General features: G+C 47.5%; 1 protein-coding gene across 1 annotated transcript in view; it reads left to right on the top strand.

The window, feature by feature from the left end:
• Positions 1-10,667: 10,667 nt before the first annotated feature.
• Positions 10,668-14,786, top strand: part of LOC134336979 (serine/threonine-protein phosphatase 4 catalytic subunit-like) — a 98,897-nt gene continuing 94,778 nt past the window's right edge. Inside the window, exon 1 of the mRNA XM_063031724.1 lies at positions 10,668-10,884. The gene's annotated coding sequence lies outside the window, so the exon portion shown is untranslated. The remainder of the gene's footprint in view (positions 10,885-14,786) is intronic.

The following is a 14,786-nucleotide window of genomic DNA, read 5'->3' as shown; positions in this document are numbered from 1 at the left end:
GCCTGTGGCCATCAAACTTTACAACTCCTCCCTTGGAGGGTCAGATACCCTGAGCCAATAGGCTGGTCCTGGACTTATTTCCTGGCATAATTTACATATTACTATTTAACTATTTATGGTTTTATTACTATTTATTATTTATGGTGCAACTGTAACGAAAAACCAATTTCCCCCAGGATCAATAAAGTATGACTATGACTAAAGATAGAAATTTAATTCCTGGTTAATAATGCATTAGTCATAGAGCCATACAGCATGGAAAGAAGCCGATGGCCCACTCGTCCATATAAGCTTGTCCCATATAAGTTTGTCAACATACCTTTCTAAACCTTTCCTATCCATAGATCTGTCCAAATGTCTTCTCAGTGTTGTTGCTATGAATGCTCAATTGCTTCCTGTGGCAGCTGCTTCCATATACATTCAGTTCCATATATCTCGTGTATCTAATAAAGTGGCCTCTGTAGGTTCGTGGTCTTCTGCTGCTGTAGCCCATCCACTTCAAAGTTGTGTTTTCAGAGATGCTATTCTGCACACTACACTTATGATGTATGGTTATTTGAATTACTATTGCCTTCCTGTCAGCTTGTTATTTTCCTCTGACCTCTCTCAGTAACAAGGCATTGTCACCCACTGAACTGCTGCTCATTGGATGTCGTTTGTTTCTTGCACCATTTTCTGTGTGGTCTGGAGACCGGTGTTCATGGAGATCAGCAGTTTCTGAGGTAATCAAACCACCCCACCGGGCACAAACAATGATTCCATGGTCAAAGTCACTTCGATCAAATTCCCCATTCTGATGTTTGCTCTGAACAGCAACGGAACCACTTGACCATCTCTGCATACGTTTATGTGTTGAGTTACTGCCACATGATTGGTTGATTAAAGACTTGCATTAAAGAGCAGATGTACAGGTATACCTAATAAAGTGGCCAGTAAGTGTACATACTATCATCTGGGTGAAAAAGTTGTCTTTTAAGTTCCTGTTTAAATCTTCACCCTCTCACTTTGTGCCTTGATTCCCTAACGTGGGGAAAAAGTCCATTTCTGACAGAACACACACAAAATGTTGGAAGAATTTAGCAGGCCAGGCAACATCCTTGGAAAAAAAAGTTGTTTTGGCCCAATTCCAATTTATAACCAAAATTATTTCTTGCTTTCTGGCCTGCTGAGCTCCTCCAGCATTTTGTGTGTGTTGTTTGAATTTCCAGCATCTGCAGATTTTCTCTTGTTTGCCATTTCTGACACAGTTGTATTGGAATCATGCTAAAATTGGGTTCAATTTTTCTGGCCAGCTACCATTATGTCTCAATGGATGTCATGTGGAGACAGAAACTGGATGTATTTAATATCCCTGAAGTCAGTTAGCTTGCTGAAATTCATTACTAAGTTTAAATAACATAGCTATTTGGACAATTTGAAGGGTTGGTTATAATCATAATGTCACTTTGACCCCATGATACAGCAGATGTGAAGAAAGCAGGCCAGGCAACATCCTTGGAAAAAAAAGTCTGTTTTGGCCCAATTCCAATTTATAAACCAGCTCAAATTAGTTTCTTGCTTTCTGGAATCCTGCTCAGAGTAAAGTGCTAATATCCGGGCATTCTAGTTAAGTAGGGTAGGAAGGGTGGTATATATTCTATGTTTCTATGTTTCTATAAATGCCATAAAAAACTTGAAATATGGGAATTATCCATTTAAATACATTTACTTATGTTTTGCCTCAAATTAAAGAATAACGCATGCTAGAGGCAGGTCTTTCATATGAAGAAAGACTGGATGAACTGGGCTTGTACTCGTTGGAATTTAGAAGATTGAGGGGGGATCTGATTGAAACGTATAAGATCCTAAAGGGATTGGACAGGCTAGATGCAGGAAGATTGTTCCCGATGTTGGGGAGGTCTAGAACGAGGGGTCACAGTTTGAGGATAGAGGGGAAGCCTTTTAGGACCGAGGTTAGGAAAAACTTAACTTCCAGATACAAATCTGTGTTGTTACCAAATCCAAACCATAAACCAGCTCATTAGCTATGTTTAAAAGGAAGTTAGATATGGCCCTTGTGGCTACAGGGGTCAGGGGGTATGGAGGGAAGGCTGGGTTCTGAGTTGGATGATCAGCCATGATCATAATAAATGGCGGTGCAGGCTCGAAGGGCCGAATGGCCTACTCCTGCACCTATTTTCTATGTTTCTATGTTTCTATATTCATGCAATGTTGTTGGGTTCCGAAAGAATTAAATTAGTCATGGCTTATGTATAGGAAATTGAGGGTGTAATTGCGATGATGAAGTGATTTATTAGGTAGACAAAGGTAGTCCTCGTGTGGTGCAACCCTGAATAAGTAGGAATGACATAGTTGGACTTGAGTCATTGTTGATAAGTTCATGAAGAACAAAGATGTTGAAAACCTTAATCTCAGTAGCAAAGACAAAGATCATGAGAATAAAGGCCAATGGAAAAGGCTTCGGTGCTATATAATGAGGGTGAGCAAGGTGGACATCTCATGCTGAACTGGGCGGTAGTAGAGACTCTAGAGGTGTCAATATATTATTTTCTTTTAATGACTTAGAATTGGCTTCAGGAATTAGTGACAGCAATGTGGGAGCACATAACCATATGGACAGCTGGAAGAGCAATAAATAGATCATTAATAAAGGTCAAGGGTTAGGGGGATCAGAGAGGGAACTTCTTCACACAGAATTCTGAGAGACTGTAGAACAAGCTACCAGTGGAAGTGGATTCGATTGCAATATTTAAGAGAGATTTGGATAAGTACATGGATGGGAGGGGGTATGGAGAGCTCTGGTTGAGGGGCAGGTTGATGGAACCAGGCATAGACGAGATGGGCCAAAGGGCCTACTTCCACACTGTAGTACTCTGACTCTATAAATTATATGATGGATTCTGAAGCTGCAAAGGACCATGAACAGGTAGGCCTAAGCCTACCTATTTCCAACATGATTCAGTATTGTCTTTCAGCAGACAAGGCTTAAGTTTGCTTCCTTAGTTGCACGTGGGGCCAGTCTTGTATTAGATGACTGCTGGTTGCTGGGATAGAAAGGCTACATCCCATTGATTGAGTGACAGTTTCCGTTAGGAACTTGGGCAAAGTTCTAATTTCATGAAGATCATAAAGTAACACAAGTTTGGATGAAACATTTTAGCGGTGTTCTGAAATAGCAAGTCACTCTTTTAGACAACCCTAGTATTTGATGCTTTTCTTTTGTTATTGAGATACTCTAACCCCACAAAAACAACTTACGAAGTGGAAGGCTACTGAGAGTAGCTGAAATATTCATGTTAGTGAGCTGCTGGCTGTATGTGGAAGGAAATGGCTGCAGACCATTGGGGTTACTATCTCTCTCATGTCACTTCCCCCCACCCAAAACTCCATCCTCCATTCTGCTTCAGCTTCCTTACAAATTAGATCATTACAGCCCAGTACAGCCCCTTTGGCTGTGACGATCTCTTAACCTGCTCTTAGATAAACTAACCCTTCCATCCTACACAGTCCTCCATTTTACTATCATCCTTGTGCCCCAAAGGTATCTGCCTCTACCACCACCCCTGGCAGGGCGTTTCACACACTCACCACTCTCTGTGTCAAACACTTACCTCTGACAATCCCCTCTACTTTCCTCCAACCTTAAAATTATGCCCTGTTGCATTAGCCAGTTCCACCCTGGGAAAACTTTCTGGCTGTCTACTCTATTTATGCCTCTTATCATCTTGTACACCTCTATTAAGTTACCCCCTCATCCTTCTCACTCCGAAGAGAAAAGCCTAGCTCACTCAGCCTATCTATATAAGACGTGCTGTCTAATCCATGCAACATCCTTGTAAATCTCCTCTGCACTGTCTCTAAAGCTTCCACATCCTCCTATAATGTGGCAACCAGAATTGAACACAATAATCCAAATATGGTCTAATCAGGGTTTTATAGAGCTGCAACATTACTTCACAGCTCAATCTCCTGACCAATAAAGGCCAACTCACCATACACCTTCCTAACAATCCTATCAACTTGCAATGTAACTCTTTTGTTCCACTTTCTCCTTCTTCCTTGCTGACTTCCTCCTCACTACTCAATACCTTTCTCTTCCTCCTGCCCTCCATTTCATGTAACTACTCTCCTACTTCCACTCTTTCCAAACCTCTCCTACTTTCATTACTTTTATCTTCTTCATCCCCTACTTAACTTCTTTCCTTTCTCTGTCATCTTTTCCACTTCTCTTCCATCATTCGTTCCTCCTCTCTACCTACCCCTCAATTACAAACCCAGCTCTACTCAGATGCCGTTATCATTTCACAATGGGTCTGGTTGCTTCACCTCCTTTATACTTCCACATTTAATTGCATAAAGAATGATTGCTCCCTTGTTAAACGTAGAGCTACATATTTCCTTATTCAATACTTACTGTAGGCACTCATCACTAAACCACAGAACAATATTTGTTGTCCGTTTCCTCCCTCCTGCACCTGCTTCCTCACACCAACAACCCCACCAATCCCACCAATCCTCTCTTAATTCTGATCAGTTTGGGGAAACTGCCAAAATTATCTGGTTTAGCCACTGTTAAAGTAAGGAAGATCAGGTTGAATTACCATTGCAGTTATTTTGTGATAACCCATGAACCTCCTCCACCACCCTGCCCCGTGATCTTACCGTGAGGTAACAACAAATGCCTGGTAAGTTTTTTGAGTACTTTGTAAAAGTGGAATATCAGTCCACTGAGCTGAAGCTGCAAATGACAACTTACAGGAAAAGCAACCAGCTAATTCGATAGATAATTTTTACAACAATTGTATGGAATTCTATCTTTTTGTAATGTCAGAAGAGAAATATAGAATCAATTTAATTTTCCCTGCACATACTCCAAAAATGAAATTGACCAATGATTTAATTGAACTTTTCACATTCTCTTGCTTGTTCTGTCCGTAAATAAATGTTTGGAAATTCTTAATGCACAAAGGGAAGGTTTGACTGAGGAATTATGAAATCCAACCCAGAATGCAAGGTGTTTGATTAACGCATTGCACTCTGTCTATTGTAGATATCTGGAATTGAACAGAATTTATGTAAGGAGCATGGTTTGGAGTTTATCATCTGAAGTTTTTGACCAGTTGGTGATTTTGGCAATGTTCCCACCTTCAGTTCCAATTACAGGAAGATGCCTTACTGCAAAAATTACATTCTTAGTGGACCTTTTAGCAGCCCGACTGAAACGTGGCTTCAGAAACTATTCTTGCAGTGGAGACTGACTTAACCAACAGTTTGCTACAACAGAAGCTGCAGATATACGGTTCAATGGTGCATGGATTTGAATTGAAATGCTGTGTAATGTTGTTATTTAACTTCTATAGTGTAACTGAATGTTTATGGTTCGATATGTATTATGTGTAAGTGTGTAACATGCTTCCATGAAATTGGTCAAATGTAATTTCTGGTGTATACTCCAATGCTTTTTGTTCAAAGAGATCTTGCCTACATTTAAGTTTTTTCTTCCCAGAGTGCAGCAGAAAAAGTGAACATGTAACTCTGAAAGGATTGCACCTCATTTGCCTTCCTTCCTGCCAACCCAACAACCTCCACTCCAGAGCTCACTCAATCCTTCCTCAAAAGACAAGCTCTCTAATCCTGGCACTTCCCTGGTAAATCTCCTCTACACCCTCTTTAAAGCTTTCACATTCTTCCTATAATAAGGTGCAGGGTCGGCGATGTTTCTGAACGCGTCCACGATATCCTGAAAAGGGAGGGTGAGCAGCTGGAAATTTTGGTACATCATGGTACCAACGACATAAGTAGAAAAAGGGAGGAAGTCTTGAAAACAATACAGGGAGTTAGGAAGGCATCTGAGAAGCAGGACCTCAAGGGTAGTGAACTCGGGATTGTTGCCTGTGCCACGCGACAATGAGGATAGGAATAGAATAGGCATGGGTGAGGAATTGGAGCGGGGGCAGGGATTCAGATTTCTGGATCATTGGGAACTCTTCTTGGGCAGGTGTGACCTGTACAAAAGGAACAGGTTGCACTTGAATCTGAGGAGAGCCAATATTCTTGCAGGCAGGTTTACTAGAGTGGTGTAAACTAACATGGCAGTGGGATGGCAACCTGTATGATAGAGCTGAGGATGAGCCAGCAGGTTTACAAGTAGATGATGGGCGAAGAATGCAAGACTGAAGGTGCTGTATTTAAATGTGTGTTGTGTTTAGAATAAGGTGAACGAACTCATGGTACAATTAGAGATTGATTGTTATGAAGTTGTGGGCATCACTGAGTTGTGGCTGAAAGAAGGTCATAGTTGGGAGCTTAACATCAAAGGACATATTTTGAATTGAAAGGACAGGCAGGAAGACATAGGTGGAGGTGTGGCTCTGTTGGTAAGAGATGGAATTACATCTTTAGAAAGAGGTGACATAGGGTCAGAGAATATCGAGTCTTTGTGGGTGGAGTTAAGAAACTACAAGGGTTAAAAAAAAACATTATCGGAATCATATATGGCCTCCAAATAGTAGCCAAGATGTGCGGTTGAGATTGCAAAGGGAGCTGGGAAAGGCATGAATTAGGGTAATGACACAATTATGATGGGGGACTCAATAAGCAAGGGGATTGGGAAAATCAGGTTGGTGTGGGATCGCAAGAGAGGGAATTTGTTGAATGAATACGAGATGGCTTTTTAGAGCAGCTTGTGCTTGAGCCTACTCAGGGAAAGGCTATCTTAGACTGGGTGTTGTGTAATAATCCAGATCTTATTAGGGAGCTTAATGGAAAGGAACCCTTAGGAGGCAGTGATCATAATATGATTGAATTCATACTGCAATTTCAGAGGGAGAAGCATAACTCACAGATATCAGTATTGCAATGGAATTACAGAGGCATGAGAGAGGAGCTTGCCCAGGTGGATTAGAGGAGGATACAGGCAGGGATGATGCCAGAGCAGAGGTGGCTGAAGTTTCTGGGAATAGTTCACAAGCTACATGATAGACAAGTCCAACAGAAGAAGTTGTTCTCAAATGGCAGGGGTAGACAATCATGGCTGACAAGGTAAATAATGATTGCATAAAAGCCAAGGAAAGGGTATGTAAGGTAGCAAAAGTGAGTGGGAAGTTGGAAGATTGAGAAGCTTTTAAAATCCAACAAAAGGCTATTAAATAAGCTATAAGAAGGGAAAAGATGAAATATGAGGGTATACTAGCCAATGATATAAAGCAGGCTGCTATAAGTTTTTTTTTCAGTGATATAAACAGTATAAGGGAGTTGAGAGTTGATATTGGATCACTGGAAAATGATGCTGGTGAGGTAGTAATGGGGGACAAAGAAATGGCAGATGAACCTAATGGGTACACAGCCTTCACTGTGGAAGACACTAGCTGCGTACCAGAGGTCCATGAGTGTCAGGGAGCAGGAGTGAGCCCATTGCTGTTACAAAGTAAAAAGTGGTAGGTTACAGGTCTGGAGGTGGATAAGTCACTTGGGTCAGATGGACTACGTCCCAGATCCTGAGAGAGGTTGCTGAAGAGATAACGGATGCATTGGTCATGATCTTCAAAGAATCACTTGATTCTGGCATGGTACCAGAGGACTGGAAGATTGCAAATGTCACTCCACTCTCCAAGAAGGGAGGAAGACAAAAGAGAGGAAATTATAGGCCAGTTAGCTTAACCTCAGTGGTTGAGTAAGTGTTAGAGTCAATTATTAAGGATGAGGTATCGGGGGTACTTGGAGACTAATGATGAAATAAGTCAAAGTTAGCATGGTTTCTGTAAAGGAAAATCTTGCCTGACAAATCTGTTAGAATTCTTCGAGGAAGTAACAAGCAGGGTGGAGAGGAGAGGCAGTGGATGTCAATTACTTGGACTATAAGAAGTCATTTGATAAGGTGCCACACCTGAGGCTACTAATCAAGGTAAAATCTGATGGCGTTACAGGAAAGATACTGGCATGGATAGAGGAATGGCTGACAGGCAGGAGGCAGCGAGTGGGAATAAAAGGGCTCTCTTCTGGTTGGCTGCCAGTGTCTAGTGATATTCCTCAGGGGGTCAGTATTGGGACTGCAGCTTTTCACATTGTTTGTTAATGATTTAGGTAACGGAATTGATGGCTTTGTGGCAAAGTCTGCGGATAATACGAAGATATGTGGAAGAATTGGTAGTGCTGAGGAAGCAATGTGATTACAACAGGACTCAGACAAATTGGAAGAATGGACAAAAAAGTGGCAGATGGAATACAGTGCTGGGAAATGTATGACAATGCAATTTGGTATAAGGAACTATAGTGTGGACTATTATCTAAATGGGGAGAAGGATCGAGACTTTAAGCCTACACTGCCACCTAGCTTTGTATAATTCTAGTTCGGTAACAAACAATTGTATTACATGGGGTTCCCTCATCCAAAGGACTCTCCGTCCTGGGATTTTGCATTAATACAAGATCCTGTGACAGTCACGTTCGAGAATGGTTCTCTGCAGTCCCTTTTAATTGATAAAAGCAAAGGTTCTAATGAGAGCAGAAAATATCATACAGTTGGTGCCACTCCATACATTTATCCTGCTACGAAGATCATGTCTACTGTACTTCTAGCGGAAAGGAATTTATGGAGTCATCCAATCGGCAGATGAGGATAACCTTGACCGGACTTTACCTGTTTTAGACAACACAAAGACTACTCCAGTTACTGCCTTTCAATTTTTGTCCTTTCTTTAAGAAAGGTAAATTTATGACCTCTCTCAGATCTCCTGGCAAAACTTCTTCATTCCAGGCAAGGGAGGTAGTTGTAAATTCAAGACTGAAGTAGTTGCCAAATGAGTTTTAGAACTTCAGCAAGAGATGGGAATTGTGTATTTTTTGTTTGTTATCTAGCCTTGTTGATTTGTTAGGACGGTAGTGAGCCCAGGCCAGAAGGCTTGTTGTGGAATGGGGTCAAGGATATGCACATCAAAGACAGTCATTACTTTGTCTAAGGATTGGGACTTTCCTGTCCCCGAAAATGCCTAGGACAACAACATTCTCTGTCTATGGGGCATGGATCGAGATTCTTCAAAGTTAGACCATAAGATATATGAGCAGAAGTAGGCCATTCAGCCCATCAAGACTGCTCCACCATTCATTCATGACTGATCCAATTCTTACAGTCACCCCAACTCTCCATTTCTTTTGATGCCCTGGTTGTCTGAGTTTGGAATGTCTATCCTGGTTCTATTTCTGAGTAAGCTGGAGAAATATCTCAGGGATATTAGTTAAGGCTCATTCTGAGTAGAGCTCCTGCAGTTTGCATCTTCAGTCTTGTCCTTTAAGCCAGCCATCTCCATTCTTATATGCCTCATTTTGATGTTCATGGCAGAAATACCCCAGAATATTAGTGGAGTGGGGTTAACGGCAGAAATACCCCAGAATATGAGTGGAGTGGGGTTAACGGCAGAAATACCCCAGAATATGAGTGGAGTGGGGTTTTGCTCTGTCCATGGGGCTCCTGAGCTTCACATTGAGGAATGGAAGATTCCTCGCTGAGGGCTGTTATTCAGCTTTGCATGCCAGCTGTCAGCTGAGTTTGACTGAGGGAGGCTTTGCCTGGCTCCAAAGTTAATATTCAATGAGGGGCCAAAGCTGTACACAGTACAGGTGATCCCCTTTCATGAAGTTTGCCCTCATAGAATTCACCAATCACATCTTTCATAGAATTTATAAAAGAAAAAGTAAAAAACATAAAATTTAATTTTTCCAGCTTGTTTATTGATGCATATGCAGATGATGTAGTATAGCATTACAGAAAATTGAAATACTAATTGTTGGCTAGGAATGTATCCTCCCACCCATCCATGATGCGGGGTCACCTGTACTCTCCAGTCAGCCTCACCAACACCCTTCAACAATACTTCTCTATTCCTACCCACGGTGCCATACAAGGTTTCCTAATCCCGACATCGTGGTTTTCAGCTTTACTGCAATGTACCAACTGTAAAATACTTCCAATTGTCAATTTTTTAAAAAAAACTGCGAGCATTTGTTCCCAATCTACTTTCATCATATTCTCTTATCCCCACATTCTAGGTTCTGAATTTGAGGAATAGCCTTATCCCTTTCTTTAACTATCTTGACTCTTATTCTGTCATTGTCTCCCTGTTCTTCGCCCTCTATTCGTCTTGAAACCCTTGAACCAAACCGCTGCGGAAGGGCGTTGAACTGAAACATGGACCGTGGATGGTTCCTCCGGCTTTTGTGGGCTATTTCCGGTCCTGCCCAGCTGAAGAAACGGATTTAGTCCTGCCCGAAATGTCAATTGTTTACTCTTTTACACAGAGGCTGCCTGCCCTGCCGAGTTCCTCCAGTATTTCGTGCGTGTGGCTCGCATTCACTCTCGCTTGTGACGCGACACACATTACTTTGGCCGTTGGACACTCCACCTTCATTGTAATCCAGTGAGACCCGGTCATCGCAGCGAGCAAGCGGCTACTCAGTGTGGGAACCGTATCTGCAGCTGCCGGGGGAGAGGTGGGGAATGGCTCAGCTTTCAGCCCCGTACCCCTCAGCCGCCATTGAGACTAACCTGGAAGCAAAGGCGCCCTTCCGGGAGCGCTTTATTTCCGGCTCCAAGTTTCAGGAGCAGGGGGAGGGGCGGGGCGACGGTGAGTTTTAACCCGGAAGTTCTAGCGGAACTACATTTCCCAAGCTGCTTCACTCAGGGCGGTGAGCAGGCGCCGTCCGCTTTGCAGGCCGGTGTCGGGGCTGCGAGCTTGCAGTCCGAGCCATCTCAGGTAAAGACGCCGTTCCTGGGCTTTGACAGGAGCCCGTGCCCGCGACCTGCCGTATTCACTCGGACCTTTGAGATCTCCCTTTCCGGAGATGGCTAAATGCTGAGGCGGAAAGAAGAGACTTTCACTCAGACATACGGTGAGTTGCGGTTAATGTATCTGGAGAATGCCGGTGAGGGAGGATAGGGATGAGTGACGGGGTTTTGGAGGGTGAGGGGTGAGTGACGGGTGTATTTGGAGAGTGAGGGATGAGTGACGGAGGTTTTGGAGGGCGAGGGGCAAGTGGGGATGTTTTGGAGTTGGAGGGGCGAGTGACGGGTGTGTTTGGAGGGTGAGGGGCGAGTGACGGGGGCTTTTGGAGGTGGAGGGGTGAGTGACGGGTTTTGGAGGTGGAGGGGCAAGTGACGGGTGTATTTGGAGAGTGAGGGATGAGTGACGGAGGTTTTGGAGGGCGAGGGGCAAGTGGGGATGTTTTGGAGTTGGAGGGGCGAGTGACGGGTGTGTTTGGAGGGTGAGGGGCGAGTGACGGGGGCTTTTGGAGGTGGAGGGGTGAGTGACGGGTTTTGGAGGTGGAGGGGCAAGTGACGGGTGTATTTGGAGGGTGAGGGATGAGTGACGGAGGTTTTGGAGGGTGAGGGGCAAGTGGGGATGTTTTGGAGTTGGAGGGGCGAGTGACGGGTGTGTTTGGAGGGTGAGGGGTGAGTGATGGGTGTGTTTTGAGGGGGAGGGGTGAGTGACGGGAATTTTTGAGGGGGAGGGATGTGTGACGGGTGTGTTTTGAGGGGGAGGGGTGAGTGACGGGGGTGTGGAGGGGGAGTGGCGAGTGACGGGGATTTTGGAGGGGGAAGGGCGAGTGAAGTGGGTTTTGGAGGGGGAGGGGCGAGTGACGGGGGTTTTGGAGGGTGAGGGGTGAGTGACGGGGGTTTGGAGGGTGAGAGGTGAGTGACAGCGGGATTTGGAGGGTGGGGGTGAGTGACGGGGGGTCTGGAGGGTGAGGGGTGAGTGACGGGGGTTTTCGAGGGTGAGGGGTGAGTGACGGAGTTTTGGTGGGGGGGTGAGTAACAGGTTTTGGAGGGTGAGGGGCGAGTGACGGGGGCTTTTGGAGGTGGAGGGGTGAGTGACGGGTTTTGGAGGTGGAGGGGCAAGTGACGGGTGTATTTGGAGGGTGAGGGATGAGTGACGGAGGTTTTGGAGGGTGAGGGGCAAGTGGGGATGTTTTGGAGTTGGAGGGGCGAGTGACGGGTGTGTTTGGAGGGTGAGGGGTGAGTGATGGGTGTGTTTTGAGGGGGAGGGGTGAGTGACGGGAATTTTTGAGGGTGAGGGGTGAGTGACGGTGTGGTTTGGAGGGTGAGGGGTGAGTGACGGGTGGTTTGGAGGGTGAGGGGTGAGTGACGGTGGGGTTTGGAGGGGGAGGGGTGAGTGATGGTGGGGTTTGGAGGGTGAGGGGTGAGTGACGGTGGGGTTTGGAGGGGGAGGGGTGAGTGACGGGGTTTGGAGGGGGAGGGGTGAGTGACGGGTGGTTTGGAGGGGGAGGGGTGAGTGACGGTGGGGTTTGGAGGGTGAGGGGTGAGTGACGGTGGGGTTTGGAGGGGGAGGGGTGAGTGACGGGTGGTTTGGAGGGTGAGGGGTGAGTGACGGGGTTTGGAGGGGGAGGGGTGAGTGACGGGGGGTTTGGAGGGTGAGGGGTGAGTGACGGTGGGGTTTGGAGGGGGAGGGGTGAGTGTCGGGGTTTTGGAGGTGGAGGGGCGAGTGACGGGTGTATTTGGAGGGTGAGGGGCGAGTGACGGGTGTGTTTGGAGGGGGAGGGGTGAGTGACGGGGTTTGGAGGGGTGAGTGAAGGGGTTTTGGAGGGGGAGGGACGAGTGACGGGGGTTTTGGAGGGTGAGGGGCGAGTGACGGTTTTACAGGGTGAGGGGCGAGTGACGGTTTTAGAGGGTGAGGGGCGAGTGACAGGGGATTTGGAGGTGGAGGGGTGAGTGACGGGGAGTTTGGAGGTGGAGGGGTGAGTGACGGGTGTTTTGGAATGGGATGGGCATGTGATGGGTGTGGAGGGGAGGGGCGAGTGACGGGGATTTTGGAGGGGGAGGGGCGAGTGACGGGGTATTTTGGAGGGTGAGGGGTGAGTGACGGGGCGTTTGGAGGGTGAGGGGTGAGTGACGGGGGTTTTGGACGGGGAGGGGTGAGTGGCGGGGTTTTGGAGGGGGAGAGGAGAGTGATGGGTTTTGGAGAGGGAGGGGTCAGTGATAGGGATTTATGGAGGGTGATTTATGAATGACGGGGGTTTTAGAGGGGGAGGGATGAGTGATGGGGTGTTGGAGGTGGAGGGCTGAGTAATGCGGTTTGGAGGGGAGGGGTGAGTGACGGGGTTTGGAGGGGGAGGTGCGAATGATGAGGGTTTGGAGGGTGATTTATGAGTGATGGGGGTTTTGAGGGGAAGGGATGAGTGATGGGGGTTTTGAGGGTGAGGGGTGAGTGACAAGTGACGGGGGTTTGGAGGGTGAGGGGTGAGTGACGGGGGGCTTGGAGAGGTGGTGGTGAGTGACAGGGGTTTTGGAGGTGGAGGGGTGAGTGACAGGTGTGTTTGGAGGGGGAGGGGTGAGTGACAGGTGTTTGGACGGTGAGGGGCGAGTGACGTGGGGTTTTGGATGGTGAGGGGCGAGTGATGGGGGTTTGGAGGGTGATTTATGAGTGACGGGGGTTTTGAGGGTGAGGGGTGAGTGACAAGTGACGGGGGTTTGGAGGGGAGGGGCGAGTGACGGGGATTTTGGACGGTGAGGGGTGAGTGACGGGGGTTTTGGATGGTGAGGGGCGAGTGATGGGGGTTTGTAGGGTGATTTATGAGTGACGGGGTTTTGAGAGGAAGGGATGAGTGATGGGGGTTTTGAGGGTGAGGGGTGAGTGACAAGTGACGGGGGTTTGGAGGCTGAGGGGTGAGTGACGGTGGGCTTGGAGAGGTAGTGGTGAGTGACGGGGGGCTTGGAGAGGTAGTGGTGTGTGACGGGGGTTTTGGAGGTGGAGGGGTGAGTGACAGGTGTGTTTGGAGGGTGGGGGTGAGTGACGGGTGTGTTTGGAGGGGGAGTGGCGAGTGACGGGGGTTGTGGAGGGGTGAGTGACGGGGGTTTGGAGGGTGAGGGGTGAGTGATGGGGTTTTGGAGGGGTGAGTGATGGGGGTTTGGAGGGTGAGGGGTGAGTGACGGGGTTTTGGAGGGGTGAGTGATGGGGTTTGGAGAGGGAGGGGTGAGTGATGGGGGTTTGGAGGGTGAGGGGTGAGTGACGGGGTTTTGGAGGGGTGAGTGACGGTGGGGTTTGGAGGGTGAGGGGTGAGTGACGGGGTTTTGGAGGGGTGAGTGATGGGGTTTGGAGAGGGAGGGGTGAGTGATGGGGGTTTGGAGGGTGAGGGGTGAGTGACGGGGTTTTGAGAGGAAGGGATGAGTGATGGGGGTTTTGAGGGTGAGGGGTGAGTGACAAGTGACGGGGGTTTGGAGGCTGAGGGGTGAGTGACGGGGGGCTTGGAGAGGTAGTGGTGTGTGACGGGGGTTTTGGAGGTGGAGGGGTGAGTGACAGGTGTGTTTGGAGGGTGGGGGTGAGTGACGGGTGTGTTTGGAGGGGGAGCGGCGAGTGACGGGGTTGTGGAGGGGTGAGTGACGGGGGTTTGGAGGGTGAGGGGTGAGTGATGGGGTTTTGGAGGGGTGAGTGACGGGGGTTTGGAGGGTGAGGGGTGAGTGACGGAGTTTTGGAGGGGTGAGTGATGGGGGTTTGGAGGGTGAGGGGTGAGTGACGGGGTTTGGAGGGTGAGGGGTGAGTGACGGGGTTTGGAGGGTGAGGGGTGAGTGACAGGGTTTGGAGGGTGCGGGGTGAGGACGGGGGGTTTTGGTGGGTGAGGGGGGTGGGGAGGGGTGAGTGACAGGGGTAGGAGGGGGAGGGGTGAGTGACGGGGGTTTGGAGGGGGAGGGGTGAGTGACGGGTGGTTTGGAGGGGGAGGGGTGAGTGACAGGGTTTTGGAGGGGGAGGGGTGAGTGACGGGGTTTTGGAGGGGTGAGT

This window comes from Mobula hypostoma, chromosome 23, assembly GCF_963921235.1.
Source record: "Mobula hypostoma chromosome 23, sMobHyp1.1, whole genome shotgun sequence".
NCBI lineage: Eukaryota > Metazoa > Chordata > Chondrichthyes > Myliobatiformes > Myliobatidae > Mobula > Mobula hypostoma.
This window is presented reverse-complemented; position numbering and strand designations above follow the sequence as displayed.